Here is a 4,799-nt window from a genome sequence, read left to right as displayed (position 1 = left end):
GAAACTCTGAAAGCCAGAAGGTCTTGGATAGATAGTCTATCAACACTAAGAGACCACGGATGCCAGACCAGACTACTATATCCAGCAAAGCTTTCAGTCAATATAGATGGAGAAAACAAGATATTTCATGACAAAACCAAATTTAAACAATATAGATCCACTAATCCAGCCCTACAGAAAGTCCTAGAAGGAAAACGCCAATCCAAGGAAGTTAGCTACAACTAGACAAACATAGATAATCCCACTTTACCAATAGCCAAAAGAGAAAAGGGGTGGAAATCCACACACAATTCCACCACAATCAAACATTCCAAAACAAACAAGAATGAGCAATCAAAGGTCATTAATATCCCTCAATATTAATGGTCTTAACTCGCCCATAAAAAGGCACTTTATACAAGAAACACACCTCAGCTTAAAAGACAGATATTACCTCTGAGTTAAGGGTTGGGAAAAGATTTTCCAATCAAATGGACCCAAGAAACAAGAAGGGGTAGCAATCCTAATATCTAACAAGCTAGACTTTAAACTGAAATCAATCAAAAGAGATGAAGAAGGTCATTTCATATTCATCAGAGGAGAAATCCACGAAGATGAAGTCTCAATTCTGAACATCTATGCCCCAAACACAAAGGCATCCACGTTCGTAAAAGAGATATTACTAAAACTCAAACCACACATAAAACCTCACACACTTATAGTGGGAGGCTTCAACACCCCACTCTCACCACTAGACAGGGTTACCAGACAGAAACTTAACAAAGAAACAAAGGAACTAACAGAAGTTATGACCCACTTGGGTTTGACTGACATCTATAAACATTCCATCCAAACACAAAATAATATACCTTCTTCTCAGCGCCACATGGAACCTTCTAAAAAATCGACCACATACTTGGCAACATATCAAACCTCAACAGGTACAAAAAAATTGGAATAACTCCATGTATCTTACAAGACCACCATTCTTTAAAGTTAGAATTCAACAACAACACAAATTGCAGAAACCCTACAAACTCATGGAAATTGAATAATGCGCAATTGCACCACTCCTGGGTCACAGAAGAAATAAAAAAGAAATTAAAGACTTCCTAGAATTCAATGAGAATGAAGACACAACATACCCAAATTTATGGGACACTTTGAAAGCAGTGCTAAGAGGAAAGTTCATAGCACTAAGTGCCCACATGAAGAAACTGGAGAATAGTCACACTAGAGAATTAACAGCACAACTGAAAGCTCTAGAACACAAAGAAGCAAACTCACCCAGGAGGAGTAGACGCCAGGAAATAATCAAATTGAGGGCTGAACTCAATAAAGTAGAAACCAGGAAAACAATACAAAGAATCAATGTAATGAACAGTTGGTTCTTTGAGAAAATCAACAAGATAGACAAACCTTTATCCAAACTTACCAAATGGCAGAGTGTGAACATGCAAATCAACAAAATCAGAAATGAAAAGGGAGACATAACAACAGACACTGAGGAAATCCAGTGAATCATCAGGTCATACTTTGAAAACCTGTACTCTACAAAATTTGAAAATTTAAAGGAAATGGACAGCTTTCTGCCAAAATTAAATCAAGAACAGATAAGCAATTTAAATAGACCTATAACACCTAAGGAAATAGAAGCAGTCATCAAAAGTCTCCCAACCAAAAAAAGCCCAGGACCAGATGGCCTCAGAGCAGATTTCTACCAGAAATTCAAAGATCAGCTTATACCAATTCTCCTCAAAGTATTCCAAGCAATAGAAGACAAAGGATCTTAGCCAAACTCTTTTTATGAGGCTTCAATAATCTTGATACCCAAGACACACAAAGACACAACTAAGAAAGAGAACTTCAGACCAATATCCCTCATGAACATTGATGCAAAAATACTCAATAAAATATTGGCAAATCAGATCCAAGAACACATCAGAAAACTCATCCATCATGATCAAGTAGGTTTCATCCCAGGAATGCAGGGATGGTTCAACATATGAATATCCATCAATGTAATCCACCATATAAACAAGTTGAGAAACAAAAATCACATGATCATCTCACTAGATGCTGAAAAAGCCTTTGACAAAATCCAACACCCCTTCATGATAAAGGTCTTGGAGAGATCAGGGATAACAGGAACATACCTAAACATAATAAAAGCTAAATACAGCAAACCAACAGCCAACATCAAACTAAATGGAGAGAAACTCAAAGTAATTCCCCTAAAATCAGGAACAAGACAAGGCTGCCCACTCTCTCCATACCTCTTCAATATTGTACTTGAAGTTCTAGCTAGAGCAGTATGACGACAAAAGGAGATCAAGAGAATACAAATTGGAAAGGAAGAGGTCAAACTTTCACTATTTACAGATGATATGATAGTTTACATAAGTGACCCGAAAAACTCTACCAGGGAACTCCTACAGCTGATAAATACCTTCAGCAAAGTGGCAGGATACAAGATCAACTCAAGAAAATCAGTAATCCTACTATATACAGAAAACTAAAGGGCTGAGAAAGAAATCAGAGAAACATCACCCTTTACAATTGCCACAAACAACATAAAAAACCTGGGAGTAGCCCTAACCAAACAAGTGAAAGACCTGTATCGCAAGAACTTTGAGTCTTTAAAGAAAGAAATTAAAGAAGACACCAGAAAATAGAGAGATCTTCCATGCTCTTGGATAGGTAGGATCAACGTAGTAAAAATGGCAATCTTACTAAAAGCAATCTACAGATTCAATGCTATCCCCATTGAAATCGCAGCACAATTCTTCACAGACCTTGAAAGAACAATTCTCAACTTTATATGGATAAACAAAGAACCCAGAAGAGTCAAAACCACCCTGTTCAACAAGGCAACGTCCAGAGGCATCACCATCCCTGACTTCAAACTCTATTATAGATCTATAGTCCTGAAAGCAGCTTGGTATTGGCACAAAAATAGACAGGTAGACCCATAGAATTGAATAGAAAACCTTGATATTAACCCACACACATATGAATATTTGGTTTTTGACAAAGAAGCTAAATTTATACAATGGAAAAAAGAAGGCATCTTCAACAAATGGTGCTAGCATAACTGGATGCTGGCATGTAGAAGATCACCAGGCGCAAAACTTAAATCAAAATGGATTAAAGACCTCAACATAAATCCAGTCACATTGAACCTGTTAAAAGAGAAAGTGGGGCTGGGCGGTGGTGGCACACGCCTTTAATCCCAGCATTCGGGAGGCAGAGGCAGGCGGATCTCTGTGAGTTGGAGGCCGCGCTGGACCAATAACCTCCAAAACAATACAGAGAAACCCTGTCTCGTAAAAACCAAAAAAAAAAAAAAAAAAAAAAAAAAAAAAAGAGAGAGAGAGAGAAAGTGGGAGGTACCCTTGAACAAAATAGTACAGGAGACTGCTTCCTGAGCATAACACCAGTAGCACAGACACTGAGATCAACAGTTAATAAATGGGGCCTGCTGAAGCTGAGAAGCTTCTACAAAGCAAAGGACACAGTCAACAAGACAAAAGGGCAGCCCACAGAATGGGAAAAGATATTCACTAATCCCACATCTTTTTTGAAGAAAGCCCCAAAGCACCAAAGGATCCAATTAAAAAGTGGGGTACAGAACTAAATAGAAAATTCTCAATAGAGGAGACTAAAAAGGCTGAGAGACACTTAAGAAAGTGCTCAACATCCCTAGCAATCAGGGAAATGCAAATCAAAACAACTCTGAGATACCATCTTACTCCTGTCAGAATGGCTAAAATCAAAAATACCAATGACAGTGTATTCTGGAGAGGATATGGAGAAAGGGGAACACTCCTCCACTGCCAACTCGTACAGCCACTATGGAAATCAGTTTAGAGATTCCTCAGGAAAATGGGAATCAGTCTACCACAAGACCCAGCAATTCCACTGTTAAGCATATACCCAAAAGATGCACATTCATACAAGGACATCTGTTCCACTATGTTTATAGAAGCACTATTTGTAATAGTCAGAACCTGGAAGCAACCTAGATGCCCCTCAACTGAAGAGTGGATAGAGAAAATGTGGTACATTTACACAATGGAATACTATTCAAAAGAAAAAAACAATGGAATCTTGAAATTTGCAGGCAAATGGAAGGCACTAGAAGAAACTATCCTGAGTGAGGCAACCCAGTCACAAAAAGACAAACATGGTATGTACTCACGCATATATGGATTTTAGACATGAACCAGGGGAGTGCCAATCTACAATCCCACTGCCAGAGAGGCAAGGAAACAGGAAGGACCCTAAGAGAGATATACATGGTACCCCAGAGAAGGTGGAATGAGGCAATATCTCCTGAGCAGATTGGGAGCACAGGGTGGAGGAGGGGAAAAGGAGCCAGGAAAAAGAGAGGGAGAGAGAGTCAGGGAGAGGAGGACATGGGGGAGCAGGAAGGTTGAGTTAAGGGAAGAATAGAGAGCAGGATGAGAGATACCATAACAGAGAAAGCCATTCTAGGTTTGAGGGGAGATCTTGCACTAGTGAGATCTCCAGAGATCTACAAGGATGACACCAACTGGCAAACTAAGCCAGTAGTGGAAAGACTATATTAAATGCCCCTCCCTAATGATTTTGACCACTGTCTTACATACCATCCTAGAACCTCCATCTAGTGACAGAAGGAAGCAGAGACAGACACCCACAGCTAAACACTGAACTGAACTCCTGGAACCTGGTGACAGAGAGGGAGGAGTGATGAGCAAAGGGGTCAAGACTGGGCTGGTGAAACCCAGAGAAACAGCTGACCTGAACAAGGGAGAGATCTTGGACCCCAGACTGAT

This window comes from Mesocricetus auratus, unplaced genomic scaffold (genome assembly GCF_017639785.1).
Source record: "Mesocricetus auratus isolate SY011 unplaced genomic scaffold, BCM_Maur_2.0 Super-Scaffold_4256, whole genome shotgun sequence".
In the NCBI taxonomy this organism is placed as follows: Eukaryota; Metazoa; Chordata; class Mammalia; order Rodentia; family Cricetidae; genus Mesocricetus; species Mesocricetus auratus.
This window is presented reverse-complemented; position numbering follows the sequence as displayed.